The sequence below is a fragment of the Ursus arctos genome, unplaced genomic scaffold (assembly GCF_023065955.2).
Source record: "Ursus arctos isolate Adak ecotype North America unplaced genomic scaffold, UrsArc2.0 scaffold_14, whole genome shotgun sequence".
NCBI lineage: Eukaryota > Metazoa > Chordata > Mammalia > Carnivora > Ursidae > Ursus > Ursus arctos.
The window spans coordinates 70,002,176-70,029,028 of NW_026622808.1; the positions used below are offsets into that span (position 1 = coordinate 70,002,176).

At 42.2% G+C, this 26,853-nt stretch overlaps 1 long non-coding RNA gene across 2 annotated transcripts; it reads right to left on the reverse strand.

The window, feature by feature from the left end:
- Positions 1–576: 576 nt before the first annotated feature.
- Positions 577–24,961, reverse strand: LOC113256574 (uncharacterized). 2 transcript variants are annotated; one of them, XR_006409834.3, is made up of 3 exons: positions 24,508–24,961; positions 8,569–8,643; positions 577–1,748 (listed from the first exon to the last, which is right to left on the reverse strand). It is a non-coding gene; the product is annotated as an uncharacterized LOC113256574 (long non-coding RNA). The 2 variants fall into 2 exon arrangements; XR_008959142.1 differs by lacking the exons at positions 577–1,748; positions 8,569–8,643 and adding an exon at positions 18,682–20,617.
- Between the last annotated feature and the right edge of the window lie 1,892 nt (positions 24,962–26,853).

Here is a 26,853-nt window from a genome sequence, read left to right on the forward strand (position 1 = left end):
GGAGGGGATTATGCTAAGTGAGATAAGTCAGACAGAGAAAGACAAGTGACACATGATTTCACTCATATGTGGAATTTAGGAAACAAAACAAATGAGCAAACAAAGGAAAAAAGAGACAAGAAACCAGACTCTTAAACACAGAGAACAAGCGGACGGCCACCAGAGGGGAGGGGGTGGGAGGAGGGGTGAAGTAGGTGAAGGGGATTTAGAGCCCGCTTATGGTGATGAACGTGGAGTACCGTACAGAATTGTTGGATCACTATGTTGTGCACCTGGAACTAATGTAACATGTATGTTAATTGTGCTTCGGTTAAAAAAAGAGAAATAAAAACCGTGCAAAGATACACCAGCAAAAAATGAAGCGTGTGTGTGGGGGGGGGGTCCTAATCCTAGTACAAAACAAGGTAAAATTCAGGCCCCGCAGTATTAAATAAGACAAAACATGGCACTTGATCATGCCACGGACCACCACGGAAATACAGCAGTTACGCATATCTGTGCATCAAATCGTGGCATCATTCATGAAGCAGCAACTACGGAGACAGAAGGAAAAATAGACAAAACGCACCGACCACAGACCTTACTTAACTCATTTATTTCAGTGGAAGACAGATAAAGCTGACAAAAAACTGTTACATCAACTCCGTTAAATATTTTGTAGCCATTGCAAATGAAGATTGTATAGCTCTAGAGGAAAAGTATACAACATATGAGAAAAAATACATCACACGTGTGTAACTCTGTTATCTCATTATAACCTGCAAATTGGAAGTTTAGAGGTGCGTAAAGATTGGGAGAACCATAGGGAAGCGTAATTCATTGTTTGAGCAAAAAGAATTGGGAGTCTATAGATTTTAGCAAGTAGTATCTTAAGGAAAATGTCGATTAATAGTATAAATCTGTATATTCCTTACAGAGAACAGCTACAGCAACGTTGGCGCATTGAGGGTATGTGTAGAGACACCCAAACATGAAATACAGTCATTTATGAATTCATTCATCATATGACTAACCCCAAAGCATCTGACTTAAACCCAAATTTAAAAGGTTAGACTTAACAAAGACAGTGTAACCAGGACACTGAGTGAGACATTTGCTGGTTGTTTTCTATGCTCTAAACATTAGCTTCGACACGTGAAAAATATTTCCCACCAACCATTCTTTCACTGCAATCTGTAACACATAGCTAAAAGAATGTAAGTATCTGAAACAAGTAATATTAAGTTCCCAGACAATTACAGATTTCCAGGGGTGAGGGATGGGGAAGGAAGAAGCGTACAATAATGGAATTCTGAGGAATCACTGGTTTCAAACAAGGAAACTAAGACAACTCTGATTGTTTAAATGACTCACCTATGGTCACTCAGCTAGGTAGAAGCAGGGTTGAGATTAGAACAAAATTACTGCTTTCTAGAAAGAAAAATATTAAATTTCTTCCAGCTCCGCCACCTGAATATTCATGAGACTTAGAACCAACCATAGTTTAAGATAAATGTTACATTTCATGTGTTATATTGTACATGTGTTAGTATGTCCATATGTTTTTTATTTTCTGAACCTTTAAGAAGTCTTGTGTGGAAGTCTCATACCTTAGTATTTCCTGTCTTCACACGGGTTGCTCTTCCCACAACATCGTGTCAGTACAGTAGCCGACTTTGTCGTCGGTTCTCTCTCCTGGCTGCGGGTCCCCTTGTTCGTGGCAGCTGTTTCACCGACCTCATTTCCTGACTTGGAATGTGCCCAGTCAGCTGCCGAAAACAAAACCCAAGAAGCACAAAATTTAACAGTTGCATACATTTATTTAAAAATAACAATGCATGCAGGGCTTCTTATGTTAAAAATCTTCTGTACACATGTTTCAAAGCCAAAGTGCACTGAATTTCCAAAATAAAGCTTGTAGAAACATTAGCAGGCGTGTATGCACTCAGCAAGCTGATGGTCCCCAAAGCCAGATGTGAAGCTAGAATGCTGTGGAGAGATGCAACAGTGGTTTCCAAGTTAAACAAATTTTCAAAAACAGTAAACAGGGTGAGTGGATAAGATCTCGGGTCAACAGAGGGAACCAGGGAAGAATCTAAGCATGGCCCGTGGAGGGAAGTCTTTGGGATGAATGCTTAAAGATTTGGCTCATATATGTTTATTCAGAAATACTTTGAAGCATCTGTAGTGTGCCCAATATTGCATAGAATGGGTCGTTGATGCTGTCAATTGTCTATATGTTTATTTCCATTTTATAGATTCTTTGTGACACATCTTCAATCCCAGTATTGGCCAGCTACAGCAGGCGCCCAGAAGATTCCTGGGACCTTCCTGACTGCCTACTGGCACATGCTTTTTTTTCTTTTTAAGGTTTTATCTGTTCATTTGAGAGAGAGGGGGGAGAGAGAGCATGCACATGGGGGGGGAGGGGCAGAGGGAGGGACAGAGGAAGAGGCAGACTCTCTGCTGAGCAGGGAGCTTGATGTGGGACTTGATCCAGGACCCTGAGATCATGACCTGAGCCCAAGGCCGACGTTTAACTGACTGAGCCACCCAGGCGCCCCCCAAAAAAGCCTTTTTATTTGACTATTTAACCTCAGCTGGAGATTGGGAATGGGAGGTCATTCAGTACCACTTCAAGTGTAAGATCTCTATATATACTTATATACAGATACACACTATATATATATTTCTATATATATTCTATATATTTATATCTCCATATATAAATATAGAGAGAGAATCTGTTTTCCTGTTTTGCATTGAAAAGCTGTTTTGAGTTTTGAACTGTCATTGCTGTTCCTCTATTAGGGCATATTATCCAGAGGATTTTCTGTCTTGTTAAAATGCAATACAAGCCAACAGCTATTCAGGGGTTTCTAATTCCTCATGTTGTATTTGGCCTTCAATAGAATATATTCCTACGTTTAGAAGCCATTGTCCTGTTTCATATTAATTTATATGATCTTTGTATTTTGAGACCCTTTCGAGCTTTTCTCTTAAATTTCATTTTCCTCCAAACAATGGCCGTTTTGTAATTCTTGTGTCTCAGGAAAGGCTCAGGATGAAAGGAGAGGGGGGAAAAGGATAGCATATCATCTGGAATGGGGCCAGCTGTAGGACATGCTGGTGAGAAAGAGGAGACTGGGACCTGTGCTCAGAACAGCAGCTCAGCTATGGGATGGGCCCAGAGGGAGATAGCCAGTAAGTTCGTTTTCGGTGTTCAGTTATGTTAGATAACTTTGAGCTGTCCTATTTTGATATTTACTTATTCAACCAACTTCCAGTCTGGACATGATGGAGTAGCTAGTATTAGATGTAACCTTCTACCACTGATAACCGCTGTTCTAAAATGGGCAAAACTTAAGCAATACTTCTCAGGCATTGGGCAGTGAGTAGCTTAGAGCCATGATCTTTGAGCCGAGGGAAGCACTTGAGATGACTTCTGTGTTTACCCTGGTCTTCCACTTGGGCGTAATTTGCAGATCACAATGCAGGAGAATAATACCCTAATTACATAATTACTGTTTCTTTTTTGTGGTGAGAACACTTAAGATCTGCTCTCTTAGCAAACTTCAAGGACGTAATACCGTGTTCTTAGCTGTGGTCGCCACGCTGCACGTTAGCGCTCCGGGACTTGGTGATCTCGCAGCTAGAAGTTTACAGCCTTCGACCAACATCTCACAGCTTCCCCCAGACCGCGGCCCCCCGTGACTGTCACTCTACTCTCTGTTTCTCTGGGTTCCGGCTTTTTTAGATTTGGATTTTTTAGACATAGAAGTGAGATCATACAGTATTTGTCTTTCTCTGTCTTATTTCACTCAGCATCATACCCTCAGGGTCCATCATGTTGTTGCAAATGGCAAGATTTTCTTGTTTTCTATGGTTGAATAGTATTCCATTTGTGTGTGTATATGTGTATATATATATATATACACATTTATATAAAATTGTGTGTGTGTGTGTGTGTATACATTGTTTGGTGTGGGTGTGTGCATACACGTACCACAACTTCTTTATCCGTTCGACCTCCAGGGGACACTTGGGTTGTTCCCATGTCTTGGCTATTGTGAATGATGCTACAGTGATATCTTTTCAAGTTAGTGATTTCATTTCCTTTGGATATATTCCCAGAAGTGGGATTGCTGGATCATATGGTAGCTCTATTTTTAATTTTGTGAGGAACCTCCATATTGTTTTCCCTCGTGGGTGCACCTGTTTACGTTCCCGCCCACAGAGCACGAGGGCTCTCTTCTCCACGTCCTTGCCGGCATGTGTTACCTTCTGTCTTTGTGATGACGGCCACGCTAACAGGTGTAAGGTGCTACCTCATTGTGGTTTTGATCTGCACCTCCCTGATGATGAGTGATGATGAGCATCTTTTCATGTACTCGTTGGCCTTTTGTATACCTTCTTTGAAAAACTGTTTGAGTGTTTTGCCCATTTTTAATTGGATGGTTTGTTGTTGTTGCTGTTGTTGTGTTGCTATTGCATTATTCCTTTTTCGAAGCTGTTGCCCAGGGGCGCCTGGCTGGCTCAGTCAGTGGAGCATGCGACTCTTGATCTCGGGGTTGTGGGTTTGAGCCCCACGTTGGGTGTAGAGATTACTTTAGAATAAAGGCTTAAAAAAACCAATAAAACTGTGGACCAAATATGATTTCCCATAGCATAGCCAAGGCAGGACAGAGTTTTTAAAAGACCTTGGGAACACTGGGAACATACAAGAAGCATAAAAAGAGTTCAGCTTACAAAAGATCTTAGTTTAGCAGAATCGATTGGGACACAGGCTTCGTGCCACTCACTTCTTCCCTCCCCAACCCCCAGAGGCTGGTACAACTAGACAGCACTTGACATGGGTTCTTACTTCCCTGCTCCTGGCCTGTGTCCGTGCAGAAGGCGTCACCAACAGCTCACAGACTCAGTCTCTCAGACATGGTGAGGCTGCCTGGTCAAGAGAGTGATTCTTCTTTAGCTGCCTTTATCAAGCCCTTCCTCTTGGTTCTTGGTTCTGGATTCATAGACTCTTCTCGGTCCCCAGAGGATTGGCAGAATTTTGATAACTGACATACTGGATTATCTCACGCTTCAAGTCAGACCCAGTCCACGGGCTACAAGTTCAACAGGTAAGGTTGCCCACCCATATACTAACCCCAGCCCCAGAGCAACAGATGTTATGAGTACATCACAGTGGTGGGTCCGTCTACAAACATTGCGTTAAAATGTGAGCCTGCTGGGGGTTTTTTCTCCCCCACGTTCTCTGTTGCTGTTTTGCCTGATGTTTTAGTTATCTATGGCTGTGTAACAAAGCACCCCGGAACTGGTCTTAAAAGGAGCAAAAGTCCGTGAGTTGGGGGTTGACTGTGTCAGCTGGTTAGTCCTTGCTTGGGGTCTCTTATGAGGTTGTAGGCAGTTGGTGACTGGGGCGGGATCATCTCGAAAGCCTCTTGAGGCCCATGTCTGACACCTGGGCTGAGAAGAACGGCTGGCGCTCCGCAGGCATCTGTCTCTGATCTTCCCACAAGTGGTCTCACCGGTATGGAGACTCCTTACACGACCACTGAAGCCCCCATGCACTGGTGGCCTGTGAATCCTAGGACCCTATTCAGCATCACCACATGGGGATGAAAGGAAACTGTTACTACTCAGATAAATAGTGTGCAACCAGGACCATAGCCATTTAAATTCTATATGACCAGGAAGAGACATTTCAAGAAGGCATCTAGTCTACAAAATGTAGCTGATCGGCTATCAGGTTTTCAATATCGTTGTACTACGTCCCGAGGAACAAGCCCGGGAGGGGCAAGTCTGGGCCTCCTGTGTTTTGGGAGCTGGTGATGACCACCACGGAAGGTGGGAGGGCAAGCTGCGTGATTTGGGCTCTGGCTGCCTGGACTTAACTCCCAGCACAGCCGCAACCACTGTGGGCTCTCCAGTGGATGTGGTTTCCCCAATCCCTCTTGGCCTGTTTTCTCTCCTCCGAAAAATGAGGATCCTGGTAGCACCTATCTCATGGTCGTTGTGAAGCATAGATTAGGTATTTCACCCAAAGCGTTTAGAACATCTCCCTGTCCATCGCACAGTAACACTCAAAACACTGTTAGCTATTATTACCATTCACACAGGGTCTTAGAATTTTTGCCATGAAGCATTGGATTTTTATTGACAAGCTTTTGGCCTGACATCCCCATCTCTCAGAAAATGTTGATGTGAGTATACATGAGTAGACATAAATAGAAAGAAGAATAAAAACGTTCAGATGGGTTTGACACAAAGACAATTCTCCTTTAGCAATTACGAAGCTATAAAAAGAATGAGAGCAGCTAGTGTTCTCAACACATTTCCAAACAACTTGGCTCAAGGATCAATTACAGTACAGACAAGTACTAAGTCCCCTGGAAGGGCCTTGCACAGCCCTATGGAAGTTTCCAGGGCGGGTTGCATTTTTTTTGGCCGCAAGAAACTTCGTCAAGCAAGAGTGTGAAAATTGGAATTGTCAAGACTGCAACAAAAAGCAAGCACATTTCACCATTTTGAGGAAGCATCAAGGTTGAGCTTCACAGCTGCTGTCCTGGATGAAAGAAAACACAGGCCCCTGGCTAGAAAAAATTGGAACGTAATTATGTCATGATGAGCTGGGAGAAAATGGCAAGGAAAAATTGCGATGCAAAGCATGACGGATGCTATTTTGTCGATCGGAACTGCTGGAGTGTTGCGGCGGAGCAGGGTGGCATAATAACTCTGTTTTCTTCTTTCCCAACTTGGCAAGCAGACATGCGGCAGCGGACCACATCTTTTTGTTTTGTTTTGTTTTGTTTTTTTCTCGACATAATTATGTCAGGTTTATAGAATGGATTGTAGAGTCATCGATAATGAAAATAAAGCAGAGAGACCACTTTAAGACGCAAAGCTGTAATTCTGTTGAGTAGGAATTTCCTGTTGCTTATCTATATTTTGAAAATTCCACAGGGGTCTTCTCTGAGGGTAATTTACATGATGGCAAACCATCCATCTTTGACTATGTGGCTTCCAGGTAGTGTGGGTTTTATTCACATCTGGTCAGCGCTAATCACATTTTAAATCATGATTTATGTCACAATCAGGAAGACTCAACTCAAATCATCAATCAAGGAGACTCGATTTCTGTTTGTTCTTCTGCAAAGGGTGCATTCTAGTGGTTTGGTTTGCTGGTAAGTTAATGGGTATCCTGCAGAGAGTTGGAAGGTGTATTCTGTTTTAATGTAGTATTTAAATTTCATATGTTTTCAACACTAAATAGGAAATCAGAGGGATGATTCAGGTGTTTTAACAACCAAATTATTCACAGCCTATACTTTTAATTTATTTACTGGGGGATTAATCATTCCTATCCTTTTTTTTTTTTTTTTTTTTAGAGAGAGAGAGAGAGACAAGGGGTGGGGAGGGGCAGGGGGAAGACGGAGAGAGAGAATCTTAAGCAGGCTTCATGCCCACCCAATGCTGTGCTCGATCTCACAACACTGAGATCATGACCTGAGCTGACATCAAGAGTCGGTCACTTAAGTGACTGAGTCACCCAGGCGCCCCAATCATTTCTACTTTAACCAAAAAACCATAGATTTATGGGGAATATATTTGGCATGCCATATGAAAAATAAGAACAACAACAAAATGTGTCTGAGCTACTTTATTTAACAAAAATAACAAACATATATTAAATGTGCAGGTGTATGTTTTTAAAAGTAATGTTGGGGTCCAGCGTGTGGGATGAATTGACAGCTAAAAGACTGGAAGCACAGAGACCAGTTAGGACATTATTTCAATGGTCTGGGAAGGAGGCAAGGAACGCCTGACCCCGGGCAGTGGTACTCAGTTGGAAGCAAGGAGACAGCAATGAGGAGAGACCTCTGAGAGGAGCAGATGATGAGCGGGGCAATAAGCCATGGGAGGTGAGGCTGGAGAGGATGTTTTACACAAGCCTACAGTGAGACTAATGTCTTCTTTCCAATATAATTTTTCTTCACTAAGAGCTGCCACCATGTTTAAAAATCAAATTATCATTATTATAGTAGCACTTAAAAATCCTATATAGTGTTCACTGAGTGCTTTCTCCTTATGTGCTGAGTCTTTTATCAGTTCATATAGAACTCCAGAATTTTTAAAAAATCACACATAGTTTTGTTGACTATTTGCATATAAATGATCACACACACACACACATATATATATATATATATATATATATCTCAAATGCACTTGCATATAAGACAGAGAGAAAGTAAAGATCTAAGTAAATGGGAAAATATACCATGCTTATAAATTGGAAGGCTCAATTTAGTTAAAACGTACAATCTCCCCAAACTGATCTTTAGATTTAATCTGATCCCAGTCAAAAGCCCAGAAAAAATTGATAAGTGAATTCTAAAACTTATATGAAGTGCAAAGAACATGGAGTACCCAAAACCACCCTTAAAAAGTACAGCAAAGCTGAAGACCTCATTGTCCAATTTCAGGACTTATTATAGAGCTAAGGTGATTACACCCAGCATGGTATTGGTGTAACGACGGACAAATGGATTATTGGCATAGAAGAGAGTCCAGAAATAGACTTACACATAGTCGATGGATTCTTCAGCAAACGGCATCGGAACCCAACTTTTCAAAATGGGCAAAAGTCTTCAGCAGGCACTTCAAAAAGAAGAAACAGAAATAGCCAATGAGCACATAAAAAGATGCTCACATCTTAGTCACCAGAGAAATGCAGTTTGAAACCTGAAACGAGGTCCTGTTATATGTCCAACCGAGTGGCTAATATCAAGTGTTGGCAAGGATATGGAGCAGCAGAAGTCTCATATACGACTTGTGGGAGTATAAAATGGTAAGACAACTTTGGAAAACTGGTGCTTTCCAATACAGTTAATGCAGTTCCCAGAAGTGCCACTTACAGGTTTTACCAAAGGGAAACAAAAATGTAGGTTCACATGAAGATACACAGAAAAAATAGTAAAAAACTGAAAACAACACAAATGTCTAAAAGTAGGAGAATAGACACACAGTTTGCAGCGTATCCAGAGAATGGAAAAAATCAGTAATAAAGAGGAACAAACTCCTGGATCTCAAAACAATGAATCTCAAAACTAATATGAGCAAAAATCTCAAAACGTGAGTGAAAGAAGCTAGATACAAAACAGCACATATGCATGATTCCATTTATGTGGAATTCTAGAATAGGCAAAATGAGCTACAGGGACAGAAGTCAGAATAGCGGTTGCTTTGAATGGGGAGAGTTGAGTAGAAGTGGGTACAAGGGAATTTTCTGGGGTGATGAAGATGATCTGTATCTTGACTGCCAGTTACATGGGTGTAGATATTTTTCAAAATGTATTGAATTGCACCCTATGATCTGTGCATGTCACTGTACGTAAATTTTACTGCAATGAAAAAGGTGGAAAATTCCCAAGGAATAATAGTTTCATCTAATATTTACATATGAGAGGTCTTTAGAAGTCTTCTGATGTAGTCCCACATTAATAATGTAGGAAGCACTAAAAACTACAATTCCACATTATCAAAACTCAGAAAACACAGATGTGACCAAACCTGTTTCAAGGGAAGTTGGTAACTCTTATTATTAAACATCTGTAACTGTGTCAGTATCTTGGATACCACCCCCTCCTCCCTTTGGCTGGTAAGAAATCTTAAAAACTGCTTTCCCCTGGAATATTTCTGGGGCTTAATAAGTGGGGGAGGGATTATAAATCTCTTGACCACTGCTGACTTGGAAATCTCTGCTTCTACTGATCTTGTGATCTGTGTCCTACGTCGTTGCGACCTTTGCCCTTTTCACACCGCTTCTTTTCCTGGGATAGCATCCGCAAAACCAGCACAGCATTTTCTCTCAAAGCTGCGTGTGGAGTCCGTTTGGCTGAACGTCCGACCGTGGAGCAGTTTGGTGTTGCAACATAACGCATCAAATGATGCATAAGCTTCCGTGGGTCTTTCGTTGGTCCTTCTTTACATTTGCTACTCAGCATCTGGCCATATAGCTGGGCTCCCTCCTTTCCGCTTCTCCTCTTCCCCTCCTTGGCTTGCTGCAATCCCCAGGGCTCCTTCTCATTTTGTAGTTATTTGTAGTTTCCCTGCTCACCAATAGTTATTTGTAGTTTCCCTGCTCACCAATCTAGGCTGGGCTCTGAGGTCTAACTTTCAACATGTCAGATGGCGCCCTAAGGTAATTTACTGAGATCCCTGAAAGGGATTTCAAACTCATTAATATCCTCCCTTTCACCTCCCGCCACACAAAGAAATATGGAAAATTCTTACAAACATCCTCCAACTGGAAGAAAAGTGGATGGAGTGTGTAGCTATGCAGCCCTGGAGAAGAGAGAAGGAAAATCTTTGAAAGTGGGACATCTCACACATCAGCACAGATGATAGAGGAGGCCAGAAAGGGCCATTTTCTAGGATTCTTTGGTGTTTTGCCCAAAACATGAAGAAAATGACTCAATGCCCGTGAGAATGGGACATATCTCTGTGAGGATGGTTGTCCCACATATAAGACACTGAACGAATGCTCAGAAGAGAGAGCAATGGTCAGCGCCCTGGGAAGGGCTTTAGGCACCTCCAGCTGGCTCAACATTGCCCCCCACCTACATGGCACATGCTTCTTGGCTATGGATTGTGGCTCAGAGGGGAAGACAAATGAGTGTCGGATCAGGTGGAAAAATATCAAGGGGAACTTATCCATGTGGTAGCAGAGCAAATAGAAGATCTGGGCAGATGGGTACCATCATTCGCATGTGCAAGATGAAAAGAAATGGCATGTAGCTACGGAAATTTGTAACAACGAAAATGCACAACATGTTGCATGGAAATAACAAAGAACCCAGTCAGGAAGCAAACATAATCTAAGGAACAGAAGGAAACCTGCAGGTGTTTTTCATGATAGGGAAGAACTGCAAGAGGGTCTGAACTCAATAAAACTAGTTTGATACTGGGGTAATAAAATAATAGAGATGCAAAGAAAAAAGATGGGAAGAACAATGAGACTCCAAACACTGTTACAGATCTGATACGTAATTTAGAAAGAGCCAGAAATCAAATTCCTAATATAGAAAAAAAAGTTTGAGATAATCACAGCAACTTAGAGGAAAAATACGAAAGGACTAAAGCAATTAAGAAGGTGATGGAGAGGCCCCTGGGTGGCATAGTCTGTTAGGTGTCTGACTCTTGATTTTGGTTCGGGTCATGATCTCAGGGTTGTGGGATGGAGACTCGGTGCTGGGGCGGGGGCGGCGGGGCTGGGGAATCTGCTTGAGAATTCTCTCCCTTTGCCCCTCCCCTACGCTTGCTCTCACACTCTCTCTTGCTCTCTCTAGAATAAGTAAATAAATCTTGAAAAAAAGGTTTTAATTAAAACAAAGATGATGGATTTGAAGGAGTGACAAAATGAACCAATGTAAAGATGACTAGAGTAAGTCAAATATAGAACTCAAGATATTGACCAGAAAGAATTTCCATAAATATGATGGAGGAAAACATCCCTATTCCATGTAATGAAAGAACAATAACTTCTTTGGCTCATAGGGGCACACATTATCTAGGGGAAAATTTATACAGAACAATCAATACCTTAGACATTTTTAAGTTATTGGACTTTGAGACTAAAGACATAATTTTTCAGGCATCCAGATGGATAAAGAAGTCATTTATGAGGGAGGACATCACTTTTGATTTCTCCACAGTAGCATTCATTTCCAGTAGACATTGCAGTGGAGTAATACTGGTAGCATTTTGAGGGGAAGAAGGTGTGACCCAAGATGATGACAACCAGCCACAGAGTTCTTCTAGTAGAAAGGAAACAGGAAGTCACACACAACCATGAAAGAGTCCAAGAATTATTGCATATGGCACTTCTTATAAAAAAAATGACTTGACAATAAATAGAACCATTGATGAGATTAATTTTTTTTACTTTTATTCAGTAAAAAAAGAAAAGGTCAATGTTATGTGTTAAATTCATATAAAAACACAGACTAAAACTGAACACCTGGGGAAATGTTTATTGAGCTAACTGTAAGTGCTATAACACCTGACAAAATGAAAATATAGCTAACGAGATGCTGGTGGGTGAAAGAGGTGTAAGAATAAAAATCTCATGTTTCATAGCAGAGAATCAATAATTTTTATCCAAAATTGAGGCACGTAGAAAAAATAAACTCAACTTTTTAATTGTTTGACAACCTTAGAGAAATCTTTTAGGGACATCGCTTTTTTTTTTTTTAAAGATTTTATTTATTTATTCGACAGAGATAGAGACAGCCAGCGAGAGAGGGAACACAGCAGGGGGAGTGGGAGAGGAAGAAGCAGGCTCACAGCAGAGGAGCCTGATGTGGGGCTCGATCCCACAACGCCGGGATCACGCCCTGAGCAGAAGGCCGACACTTAACAACTGAGCCACCGAGGTGCCCCTAAAACTATTTAATTTTTAAAAAATAATTTAATTTTTGATTTTTATTTTTCATTTAGCTGAAACTTTGATACGTTTTTGAAATAAATATGAGAATAGCCAATATAATTTAGAGAAGACAACAGCAGGGGCATCTGGGTAGCTCAGTTGGTTAAGCGTCTGGCTGTTGATCTCAGCTCAGGTCTTGATCTCAGGGTCCTGAGTTCAAGCTCTGAATTGGGCTCCACACTGGGTATGGAGCCTACTCAAAAAAAAGAAAAAAACGACAACAGCAAAGAGAGGTGACTTGCCCTATCGAATACTGAAACATTATAACGCAATTGCAGGAAATAAAGCCATGTGGTGCGTAGGGAAGGACAGGTAGCTATTACACTGGAACAGAGTGGAGTCTATATCCTGACTCATGCTTCAATGGAATGGAAACTGGTGTCTGTTAGATGTGGCACCTTAAACTGGTGGCATTATTTAATAAATTCTATTAGGTATTTGAAGAATAAGTCAAAACGCTATCTTGTAACATAATACATAGGTCTTTAATACTTTAAGAATTTAGAAGTTTAAAGAAGGAATAAGAGGAAGCAACCTAAGAAGATGAGGAAACTGTAGGTGATTTCTGGGTAGGGAAGGACTTGGTCGTTCTGATGCCTCAAGACGAAAAACAAATGAAAATGGTGATGAGATTGACTACTTGAAATTTTAAATGTTTGTATGTGACAAACCACCACACAAAGGATTAAAATCAAATGTAAACTGGGGGAAATTTGGCTCTGTATGTATCTATCTATTTAACAGGCAACTAAATAGTATCTTTAACATATAAGCACTTGTGCAAATGAATACGAAATGAATGACGTGAACAGACCCGTCACAAAGACAAGAAACACTGAAAAAGTAGAAAATGAAGCAAATATTTCCTTTTACTTGTAGACAAATAAATGTAACTTCAAACTGTGGGATGTTGGGGGTTTTTTTGTAGATATATCAAGTAAGAAATTTTAAAAATTGAATAAAACTCAATGTAGGTGAAGTTCCTGATAGTGGGTACTTTCCTATACTCTTAGCGGAACTATAAAGTAGTAAATATTTTTTACGGTTGAAGCTTAAAATTTTGGGTAGATCTGGCCATATTATTCTTTTTCTTAATTGGAGTATAGTCAACATGCAATATTGTATCAGTTTCGGGTGTACGCCATGGCGATTCGACAATGCTGTCATCAGGAAACGCTCATCACAATACGTGTAGTCACTGTCACTGTACAACCTTATTTTAATATTATTGACTACATTCCCTATGCTGTAGTTTTTAACTCCATGGCTTATTTATTTTACAACTGGCAGTTTGCACCTAGGATGGATAAAATAGTACAACTTTTTTTTAGGACCATGTGGCATTTTATTGTATCAAAACCTTTCACCCAACAAATCTTTCTTTTAGGATTTATTCTAAAGAAATAGTTGAATACTGTGCAAAAAAAAAAAAAGTTAGCAGCATTGTTCATGGTAATTGAGAACTTCTCCTCCCCAGCTGTTTCATAAAAATTTCTCACTCTCATTCCTCTGATTGCCACCAGGAGAGATGATGAAATTTATGCTTTCTTTCTCCCCTCCACTTATCCCTTATCATATAATTTTATGTAAGTCCTATTAGTTTTAGGTTGCCAAGGTTTGTATTATTTACATCTGTTTCATCATTGTGAACAATCTGATTCTAAAAATGGAAAGCCAGGGGCGCCTGGGTGGCACAGCGGTTAAGCGTCTGCCTTCGGCTCAGGGCGTGATCCCGGCATTCTGGGATCGAGCCCCACATCAGGCTCTTCCGCTATGAGCCTGCTTCTTCCTCTCCCACTCCCCTTGCTTGTGTTCCCTCTCTCGCTGGCTGTCTCTATCTCTGTCAAATAAATAAATAAAATCTTTTAAAAAAAAATAAAAATGGAAAGCCAATAAACTTTATTTACCATAGGACAATCATGTAAGTGTTCCTTCTGGAATTTAGAAAAAGCACCATAGGCAGGAATTTTCATCTGTTTGACATGAATATAACCAAAAGCCTAGAAGAGAACAGTGCCTTGGTATGTAGTAAGCACTGAATAAATATTTGAATACGTATTTGCTGAATAAGTGAAAATACTCAGTGGTATGATTGCACCCATAGCGAAGAAAATGTCATTCTTTGCCATTAGTACTGTGGCTGGCGAGAGGCCAGAATGCAGCGTGGTTCCTCCAAGAGAGCTGAGGAAGTGACCGGGGAGCTTGCTTAAAATCCATCGTCTTACCCCAGACTACCACACTGGGATCTCTGCAAGAGCTCCTGGGAATTTGCATCTTCCATAGGCCCTCAGTGTGGTTCTCCCACACATTAAAGACGGACACCCCTCATCCTGTTGGGTCCTTTTGATTTTCATTCTGCCTCACTCATTCTCTCTGAGCCACATACAGATGCCACAATTTGCTATATCCTATGTGGTCTTTTTATTCAAGATTTTTTGTTTTGCTAGAATACCTAGGAGAGATTTTTCTTTAAATATAGAGACCATGGCCTGTAAATGATGAGTTCTTGTCTTTTTACACGTCTTTCTCTTACCTTCCCGTTGATCTAAGGTGCGGGTGGGTCTAGAATTCTAGGTTCCAAATTCTTCATCCCAGAATTTTGAAACATGGCTCCACGGCAGTCTTGTGGCTAGTATTGCCAGTGAAAAGTCTGGTGGAAAAGCCTAATCCCCATACCTTTCACGAGGCCTGCTTTCTCTCTGAGGGCTTTAGGCGCTCTTCTTGACCTTAGTTCTGAATATTCGCCAGAATGTGTCTGCCTGTGAGTTTCATGTAAAGTGAAATCCTGCTTGGCCCTCCACGCTCTTTTAGCTGGAAGATTGTCTTCCTTAGAGCACTGGGTGGAAGGCAAGGTGTGGGGCTACCACACCCTCTAGACCAGGGGTTGGCAAACTGTTCTGGGAAAGTGAGCATTTGAGATTGTGAGTATTGGAGGCTCTGTGGGCCGTTTTGCTGGCTAGCGGTCCTCTGTCGTAACCACTCCTGCATTGCAAAACGGAGACGGATGTCTGTGGCTGTGTCCCAGTGAAACTTTACTGATGCACGCTGAGATTTGAAGTGCATATATTTTCACATGTCACAAAATATTACTCTCATTTGGATTTTCCCCAGCCATTGAAGAGCCATTTGGAGCTTGCAGGATCTACAAAAACAGGCAGACTTGGATTTGGTCCGCGGACCTGATTTTGCCCACCCCTGCTCTAGGGCAACAGAGGAAGCACAATACTGTATTTTTCCCAGTTTGAGAGGCTCTCTTCAGTGCATTTATTTTGTTTGCTCTGTATGTTCTTTTTTCCTGCCATTAACATCCCCTTTCCGGACAGAAGGCGCTTCGATTCCCAGGAAATAGACTGTCTTTCAAAGGATAAAGCAGCTTGCTGTTCAGGTTATTTTGGTCATTTCAAGGGAGGGACCTTATATGAATATGGATTCAACTCAGGTAGACCTGGGTCCTCTAATTTTACAGAATTATATAAGTGATTATAACAAAAGAAGAGAAAGACGTAACTGAATGCTGATCCCACGTAATAAATTAGTCCATCAGAAACACATCTCCGCAGAGTTCAGATTTTGTTTTGTTTTGTTCTGTTTTACATTTGCATGATGAAGCTGATTTAGTTACCGTTCCCATTTCCAAGATGGTACCCGTGGGCCAAACAGCGTTTACAATTATCATTTTAAAAATTATTTTCTCGGGACGCCTGGGTGGCTCAGTCAGTTAAGCGTCTGCCTTTGGCTGAGGTCATGATCTCAGGGTCCTGGGATCGAGCCCCATGCCAGGTTCCCTGCTCAGCGGGGACTTTGCTTCTCCCTCTGTCTGCCACTCCCCCTGCTCATGCTCTCTCTCTGACAAATAAATAAATAAAATCTTTTAAAAAATTATTTTCTCTATGTCATTTTTCTTTCCATTTTGTCTAGAATTCCTAATAGTTGAGTATTGAACCTTGGATCTATCTTCTATGTCTCTGAATTTTCTTCTCTCATCTTTTTCATCTCTGTCTTTTTGCTCTTAGATTTACTGGCTTTCATTTTCCAGATCACTAACCTGGTATTTCTCTATACCCATGATGCTCTCTGTACCCACTGAACGTCTTATTTCAGGAAGCACATTCTGGTTTCCGAGAACTTTGGGGTTCAGATGATTCCTTTTACACGGCAGGAAATAATGCTGTGTGTAGTACATGGAATAGATTACATCATAAGTATGTCCATACTGTGGTCTCTAACTACCATTCTCACAAAAAATGAAAGCAGTCTTCTTGGAGGAAAAGCTGATTCCAGGTGTGGAGCAAGAAATAACACAAGATGAACCGCAACAGCTCGTTAGACCGAACAGCAGGGAAAGTCACGATGAGGACTGAGGTTGTGTCTGAAGCGCTCAGGAGCCAACCTGGAGAGGCTCCCATGGGCCAAAGATGGGACAAATGGGGCATCAAGAGGGATAATAACTATGATGAATGGAAACACAACATATGTTAAAAGAAATGAGTTCATAATGGCAAGCATACAATGTTCTCCTTTGGAGCGTCTGAGGGAACTGGTCATTATTTTTTTAAGTGGCAGGGGAGGAAAAGAGACAGACGCTTACTTTGCCTGTGACTTTGCTCCTCTAGTTAAGTGAAGAGATGATAAGTTTCTTGTTATGGGTGTATTCCAGCAAATAAATGAAGTAGGGATGCTAGAATCTGAAAGGCATCGTTTTGCAGCATCGAAAAAGTACCAGTGGATTTCGGCAATGATTACCAACAGCTGCCAACGTCACAAGAGGGGGGACAACCGGACACGAAGCCCCTCTTGAAGAGGTTCACAGCACTTCCTATGAAGTCGTCTTGTCCCCACAGCCCCCGGCCAACATCAAATCAAAATCCAACAGTGCCTCTAAGATCTAGCTACCAGTTTACAGAAGATACAGGCGACAGAGGAACACGTCCAGAGACACCACGGAGACAAAATCCAGACTGGGGGGTTCTGCCAGACTGACAACCCAATTGATTCTTCAAAGATTAATTTCAAAGGAAAGAAGTAACAGTGACAGAGGTGCAGAGGCTGAACCTACAGATTAAAAAGGACTTAAGAGACATATTAACTCAGTGATGATGTACGGAAAATTTGAACACCAATTGCTTATTTGATGATATGAAGGAAACATTAGTTTTGCATATGTGATCATGGTATTATGATTATGTTTTTTTTTTAAGGAGATACAAACAGAATCTTTTACAGATTGGACTATTTACAAATGAAGGCTACGATAAGTGGGATGTGCTTCAAAATAACCTGGGATGAGGGGTGCCTGGGTGGCACAGTCAGTTAAGTGGCTGACTCTTGATTTCAGCTCAGGTCATGATCTCAGGGTCCTGAGATCGAGCCCCACGTCGGACTCTGCTCCTCAGGGAGTCTGCTTGAGATTCTCTCTCTCCCTCTGCCCCTCCCGCTCATGCTCTCTCTGTTTCTCTAAAATAAATAAATAAATCTTTTTTAAAAAATTGGGTGTGGAGTCATTGGGATTATAGACAGTGGAAAATCGGCCGTGCATTAGTAATGGGTACATTTGAGGGACGGGTATATGGGGTTCACTATATAATCTCTCTACTTATGTCAGTGTTTGAAATTTTCCAGATGAAAAGTTTAAAAAGCAAAGTGAAAAGACGAATGGTAAATGTGTGGAAATACTTTCATCATACATCACAGACACAGGGTTAATCTGGTTAATGTGTGGAGTGGGTAGGAATCTAGAGCAAACTGAGGTAACAACCCAATAAAAAATGGCCAATTTGCAGAAAAGGACATCTAAGTGGCCCTAAAACATATGAAATATGCTTAACCTCACTCATAAGAGAAATGAGAATGAAACTGTATGAAGAAAGCATCTCTTAACTATGGGATGGGCCGAAATCCCGAAGATTACCAACATAGTCCGTCGGCAAGGCTCTGAGGGAAACGAGCCCTCTCGTACAATGTTGGGGGGAGTGCGAAATGGCATAGTCCCCAAGGAGAGCCTTTTGGCAATATCTCTCAGGACTACAAATGCCTTTACCCTTTGGCCAAGCAACCCCATGGCTGTGAGCATATCATATAGACACGCCCAACACACTTAGGAAATGAAGCTTAGTTTATAACAGTGGCAAAAAGCAACCCAGGTAGTCACGTATGAAGGAGTGATCAGAAACAGCACAGTGATTCTCTGAACGAGCAATGTACAGCCACGATAAAATGAAAAAACTCTTTATGTATTGATGTGGGAAGGTCCCCAGGAGCATATTAGGAAGTGAAGAAAAACCCAGCATGGTATTGTGGTGACAGGGGTTGAATGGTGTCCCCTCAAAATCCATATGTTAATGTCCTAACCCACAGTACCACAGAATGTCACCTTATTTGGTGATAGGGTCTTTACAGAGATAACCGAGAGCGGATGAGGTCATTGGGATGAGCCAAACCCAGTACGACTGATGTCCTTATAAAAAGGGGAAATCTGGAGACGGACATGCAAGTAGGAAGAGCACCACATGAACAAGAAGACGGCCATCTACAAGTCAAGGAGAGAGGGCTGGAAGAGACCCTTCCCTCCCAGCCCACCTTGACTTCAGACTTCTAGACTCCGGAATGGAGACTGTAGATTTCTGTTGCCGAAGCCACGTGCTCAGTTAGTGGAGGTCGCATGCCATGTTTTGTGTAAGACAGGAAGGAAATAAGTATATGTTTTTCATATTTGCTTGCATTTGCACAGAAAGGAAGGCTGAAGGGCAAGGGTGGGAGCGAAACTTCTCAATGTACCCCTTATTATTTTTCTTTGAATTTTGAATCATGCAAAGATAGTACAGATTTTAAAAGGTAAACATTAAATTTAGGATTTATTCTGTGTTGTTCTTGAGTGTTCTGAATCATTTCTGATTCGTTCAGGATCAGTTGTCCTTCAAGTTTCTGTCCATCTTTCTCTTATTTGCTGGTAATTTTCCTCAAATGTGTGGTGACCACTCAATGCCGTGTGTATTTCTTAAGGAAAGACGATCCTGGCCAGTGTTGGTCTCCCTGCTTGTGGGTCTCTTTCCCCCACTGCTGGATCTTCTGATGGCAGCTTGTGTGTGAACCAGAAGTGGAAGTCCAAGTGGGCCGAGGTCCCCTGTGTGGTGCAGGTCAGGGAGCTGCCCACGGGCACGGCGGCAAGAAGGGCTGTGTTCTGCCGTATCCCAGTCCTTGGCTGAGCGACTTCCCTTTCCGTCCTGCATCCTCCCTGTGTCTGCCTGTGCTCTGCTCTGCTTCTCTCATCAAGGACCTCAGCTGGGATCCTGCCCTTTCTTTGGAGCCCCTTCACTGCTAGGAACTGTATGTACAGAGAGAGGAGGACTCAGATTTCCCCAGCGGTTCTGGATGTGGCTCAGATGCCCAAGAGTGGCTAACTCCTGCTCTCTGTACCTACTGATGCCCATCAGAGGGCTTCTTCAGGGCTCCCTCGGGAAGAATGACTTTACCCTCTGCCCTGATTTCTCCATCCATCAGGCTCCAACTGCTTTCTCCCTTCCTAATTCCTCTAACACTCTGGTCTGCAGGGGGCACCCTTTCTTGCTTTCCAATGTTATTATAGCTCATAAATTGAAAAATAATTTTTCTCCCATCATTGCAAGGTGATGTTGGGAAGCAGGGGCGGCAGTGTGTGTGCTCCTGAAATAGGTCCCAGGGACCTCGCTGTTACAGCGTTGTGATTTGTCAAGTCTAGGGTACACAAGTTCATTATATTCATTTCAGAAGACAGGGAAATGTAATACATTTAAGTAAGGTGTCAGAATCAATCAGTGTTTCAGAAAAAAAAAAACATTGACCTACATATTTCAAGCAGAGAGGGATCATAGGAAGGAAATTGGTTTTCAACTAAGGAAGGGCTGGAGGTGCATAAAGGGGGGAAGGTGTTGGTGCCCAGAGACCAGGGCGTAAATGAATGTGCTGATGCCCCCGTCGGCGTCCACCGTGCTGTCACTATGGAGTCGGCCTGTTGCTTGCCTCTGCAGAGGCGGAGGCTCCCTTTGCTGCTGTAGATGGCTGGAACCTGCCTCTGGCATCTGGCTGGCATAAGTGCCTCCCCCTGGAAAAGCCCAGCCGGATCCCTGCTGTTCAGGGCATCTGGACAAGGGTGTTTCTCACTTCCATCCCCTACAACATATAAGGGGGAGAAAGAAAGGATAAAGTTGAAGCACCACAAAGGACCAACCAAGTTGCAGTGGAATTGACAATAAGATATTTTCAAGTGGCTTGCATGGGAGGTTCAGAATAGCTCAGGAGCCAGACTGCCTGGTTCAATCTCTGCGTCTTCGCGGGGCAGGGCTCGCTGTGCCTCAGTTTCCCCACTGGAGCCGTGATCAGAGCAACACCTCATAGGGTTGTCATAAGCATAAATGAGTTAATGCGTGCGTGGTCCTCAGAACATTCATCCTTTCGGTTGTCTTGTGAACAATAGAGCACTCAGGGAAGTCGCCCTGTTTCAAAAACTCTTCTCTCATCTGGCGGAACTTGACTTTATGGAAGGATACTGTAATACCCTTTAGTAAGGTAGTTCATGTTTTCAAAATCCATAAATCGCTGGGAAGTTTCTCTCTGAACAGAGAGCCGTGTAATGTGAAATGTGTGTGACTGAATTGTATCATACATCGTGAGCTTTAACCATCTTTTTGTATTTATTTTTTGAAATTTCTTATTTAAATTAAATCTGATGAACATACAGTGTATTATTAGTTTCAGAGGTAGAATTTAGTGATTCATCAGTTGCATAGAACACCCAGTGCTCATTATATCAAGTACCCTTATGATTTCATTCGTATGTGGAATTTAAGAGCTTTAACCATTTTGAGTAATTATTTCTCCTTAAATATTTTTTTCTTATTTTTTCTTTTAAAATAATTGAAAATTTTAAAATATTTAAAACTAAGTTTTACTTATACCTGTCTCTCAAGAAATGAGAAAAATATGGATTAGGGTGGAGAAAAAAAGGAACAGACAACAGTGGTGTTATGATAGCTAACTGACGATGTGAACATTGAATTTGGAATTTGAAAACTTGGATCTGAGTCTCAGTCTTGCCTCTCACCAGCCGTGTAGCTCTGAGTCATGTATATATTGCCTCGTTTTATCTTCTTTCTCCAAAAAGTGAGGAGGCATTGGACCAGGTGCTTCCTATAGCGCTCTTAACCTTGTTAGGTTGTGGTCTTATGTTAAACTATTATGTGTTGAGGTTGAATCGACTCAACCAAGAGCTATGATCCCTTGCATGTGTAATCAGATTGCCCACTGATGTTATAAAGACCATGTGAGGGTAGGGATCTTATAATTAGGACACTTCACTTTAAGGCAAGGGATAGGATGTATTTTCAAATTTGAAATAAAAAAAAGTAAAACTGAATGATTTTCAATATAAAATAATTTTTCATTTCCAAAAATATCTCCCATATTGTTTTTTTTTTTTAATTTCAGAATCTCCTGGGCATTTCCGTAAAATGTTTGAAACACGAAAGGATTTACACACAGCTTTTCAGGAGGGCTTGGAGAGCTCTGCTACTTTGCGAATAGAAGTCGAACCTGTCAGCATGACATTAAAGATGAGATCATGATCTGGTGTTGGCTCTCCATCCCTTCTCCTCACCCACTCCTTCCCCACCTCCAAAACTTCCCATTCTGGCCACTAAGGCAACTGCTAACCATTTCTTAATATCTTCTGCATCCCCACTGTCTAGCATGTAGCAGACGCTCAACAAATGTTTGTTAAATTGACATCTCAATTTTGCTTTGATCTTCATCCAAAAGATAAACAGACATTCCAAAGAAAGAGGTGAGTTCACAAACTAGAGGGCTTGGGGAGACTAGTGTTATTACCAAGGGCTGCCAGGTAACTTTAATGAGAAGATTATTTCAGTGAACAATGTATTTGTTATCCCACAGATGCCCCAGGGGAGACTGAGGAGGGAGGCAGCATGACACAGTGGGCAGAGGGAAACAGGTTGAACTGGGACAGCTGTGATTGCACAAGAATTTAATATCTGGTCAGTAACGGGTACAGCAGGGACACTTGAGTAGGATGCTTGAGTAGGAACCTGGAACCTGCTGGCCACACTTCTGTTGTTAGTTAACCTACAAATTTCCCCCCAGGATTTTCTTATGAAAATGTTTCAACATACAGAAAAGTTGAAAGACTTGTACAGTGAACTCCCGTGTATATATCACCTAGATTTTTAAATATTCACTATACACTTGCTTCATCACTAATCTATCCATCTATCCGTACCTGTAAACCCTGTCCAGCTTATAATAATGTATTTCAAAATGGGTTGCAGGCATCAGGACTTTACCCTAAAACACTTCGGGATGAATATCAGTAAGCAGGGTTCCATGTTTGTTTCCTCTTTTTCCTTGGAGGTAAAATTTACATCCAGTGAAATGCCCCAATTTCAAGCACGAGTTCTGACAAATGTGCATACCTATGTAACCCAGACCCTCATCAAGATACCATCACCCAGGGGGTCAAAACGTACAAACTTCCAGTTATAAACTAAATGAGTCACGGGATGTAATGCTCAGCATGGCGACTACAGTTACTAATACAGCGTATTTGAAAGTTGCTAAGAGAGTAGTTCTTAACACTTCTCATCACAAGAAAACAAATTCTGTAACTATGCGTGATGATGGATGGTAACTCAACCCAATGTGATCATTTTGCAATACATACAAATATTGAATCATTAAGTTGTACGTCTGAACTAATATAGTGTTACATGTCAATTATACTTTGATTTTAAAAAAAGAGAGATACCATCACCCCAGGAATTCCTTCGTGCTGGTTCCAAGTCAAGCCTGCCCTCTCCCCAGCCTCCAGAGGCAAGCACGTTCTGACTTCACCGTAGATGAGTTTTGCCTGTCCTAGAACAAATGGAATCATTGCACGTGTACTGTTTTGTCTAAGGCTGTTCACTCCTCAAGGATGCCCCACGAGTTATGTACCCAGTCACCAGTTGACTACCTGTGGGTCGTTTCCAGTTTGGCACTGTTATGAATGGTGCTGCTGTGAATATTCTTGCACTAATCTTTGTATGGACATACGTTTTCATTTCTTTTAGCAAACGCCCAGGTGTGATTTTGCCCGGGCATGGATGAGGTGCGTGTTTTGTTTTATGAGAATGTGTGAGACATTTTTCTAGAGTAGTCCTATCATCTTACACTCTGACTAACAAAGTGTGACCGTTCCAGGCACCCTATATACACCCTGACTACCATTAGGTACCATCAGTATTTTACATTTTAGCCGTTCTGGTGGCTAGGCCTGTAGGTTTTGAACTGTGAATATGTCTGGAAGGTTGTAGGGGAGGGGACAGGACAGCTAGAATGGACCATGAGCCCTTGGAGGGCTCAGGGAAATAGCGATTTACTAACTAATGCAGAAGTGGGATCTGTCCCAGTTACAGATCCGCTCCATCTGGAGCTGAGGAACCACCAATTTTACCCTTGCTCTGCCACCAACTTGGGGTGTGACCTTGAGGCTTCCCTGCCATTGGATCCCAGTTGTCCCCTCTGACATGAGAGGAGATTGAAACAAACGATTTCCAAGGTTCCCATCTGTTTTAAATTTAACATATACACACTGATAGAGCACATTGGTCTCCCAAGTGTGGTTTTTATCTGCACTTCTCATGTTAGAGCAAAGTGGACTTTTCAGCACCTGTTTATTGGTGACGTTTTAGAGTACTTCAGAGGCAGACTGGCCAGTTTTATTTACTCCAACCGGGGGCGTCTCCCCCAACGCAATGGCGGGTGCGCGGGGCTGCAGCTGCCCAGGGTGCGGGGAGAATTATTTTAACATTTCGGATTCTGGGGAATCGGGAAACCGCAGTTTTGTTCATGCTGCCTTTTTGGGAGTGGGCTGGAATACTTTCGCCTTTTATTTCCATCTCACTAAGAACAAACCCTCCACATATTTTAAGGCCCCCCGTCCATTGAAACGGACGGAACCTCTCCCTCCCCCATGAGGCACTCCCCTCGACCTGACTCAGGACACTTACCCTCCGCTCCACCTGCGCGCTCCCCCTCTGGACGCGTTTTCTGTCCCATTGGCTGTGAGCTCCTGTGAGGGCAGGCGTCCTACCCTTCGTGTCCTCAGCTCTGCTACGGCGCCTCGCGGGACGCGGGGGCTGCCAGCTGCCCCCAAGGACTGAGATCTGTGCGGCGGGCCCCGACTGTCACGGGTCTGTGTGTCTGGGAATGGGCCTGTTCGCGAAGAGCTGGTGGGAGCGCGTTTCAGGCTCGTGCCTGCTCTCCTGAGCTGTAAAAATAGCCGCAAACAAAGCCTATCACCCACCTGCAGAGGAAGCCACCTCAGGAACACCCAGAAGGCCACCTGCTGAGAATATCACACCAAATGGGGGTGTTGAAAGAGTGGGTGTTGTTAAGAATATGAGAATCAGAAATCTGATCGCTATGGAAAACAGCAGCTCATCGGCATGCGTCCAGTGTGGACCGGGGCCAGGGGTGGCTTTCTCAGTATCCCTGAGTGTTCCGGTCACTGGGCAGGAGCGGCCCCACCTGATTGTAAATGACACAATTTCGCGCCCCTGAAGCCTCGGGTTCCTTCTCCTGAGGACCCAGACTCGCCAAGATCCCCTCTGATTTCTCCTGTTTTTCAAGCAAGCTTCTGCACTGGGAGGAAAACCTGGCAGCCCGCCCACATGAATACTGCAGTATACTTGGCAATTACATTTAGTTTAAAAAAAATAGTGCTTATTTTTTCAATTATAAAAATAATACATGCTTATAATAGAAAATTGGGAAGTATTAAAAACTAGAAAGGAAGAAATAATTATTCATGATTTCACTGCCTAGAACACCCACTGTTAACATTTTAGTGGATTTCCTTCCAGTCATTTTCTATGAATATTTATATAGTTGGATTTATTTTCTGGGACACTCTTTCTCTTGCACTTTTAACTTGGAGTTATAACACGAACATTTGTCCATGGTGGATGACTATTGTAGATATTTACTACCTAGCTTCTTACTTTTTTTTTTTTTTTTTAGCTTTTTGCTTAAACTCTCCAGAAACATGAGTAAAACTAAAAGTATATATACCTTTTGGGGCGCCTGGGTGGCTCAGTCAGTGAAGGGTCCAACTCTTGACTTCGGCTCAGGTCATGGTCTCAGGGTTGTGGGATTGAGTCCTGAGTCAGGCTCAGCGCTCAGCAGGGAGTCTGCTTGGGATTCCCTCTCCCTCTGCCCCTCCCCCACTCTCTCTCTCTCTCTCTCTCTCTCTCTCTGTCTCTCAAAAACAACAGGCAAAAAAGTATGTTTTTTTCTGCTCACCACAACAATAGAAGCTCATTGTAACAAAAAACATCAAAGGTGACAGGAATAGAGATATAATCACCATCATGGACTGAGCTTTAATATACATATATTAACATTCATATATTTATATACATGTACAGTTTAAAATTTTTTATTACTTAATCAGTACATTTTGAACTAATCAGACCAGTGAGTATGCAGAATAAAATGTGGACGGGCATGCCCACCCTCTGCCCTCACTTCCTTCCCTAGGAGTGATAACAGTTAAACATTTGGAACGTGTCCTTCCAGTTCTTTCCCTAAGCATTTGTGCACCTATGAAGATGTTCATGGACATTTTGCTGAGGGCTGTTTTTGAGCTAGACCAGTGAGACAAACATTGACAATGTGACCTTCACCACCTGGCATTACTCCAAGTACATGAAACAAACATTGACAATGTGACCTTCACCACCTGGCATTACTCCCATAAATATGTTCCTTTGCTCAGCAAAGGTATTTTGCAGACGTAATTAAGGTCACCTCTCAGTTATCATGGATTATCTGGGTGGGTTCAATGGAAACACATGGGCCCTTAAAAGCAGAAGAGAAGACAATCCTCTTTCAAGTGGATCTTGAAAGTTCTCATCACATGGAAAAATATTTTTTGTAACTACATATGGTGATGGATGTTAACTAGATTTACCGTGGTGACCGTTTCACAATGTATACAATAGGAATCATTATGTTGTACACCTGAAACTAATATAATGTTGCATGTCCATTATACCTCAGTTTGGGGGGATGGGTAGTGGAAAAGGAAAGTAGAGACATTCTAAGTGCAAGGGGGCTTGAAGCTAGAGGAGGCCATGTGGCCAGAAACAGGACCCTCAGTCCTATAACAGAAAGGAGCTGGATTCTGGAAGCAGGTTCTTCCCCAGAGACTCTAAAATAAGAGACTAGGAACCAACTGCTTGATTTCTGGCGTGGGAGCCCTGAACAGAGAAGCTAGACATGCTGTGTCAGGCTCTGACCTACAGAGCTGAGGGCAAAGTCACTATGTTTGAGATAATTTGTTATGCAGCCGA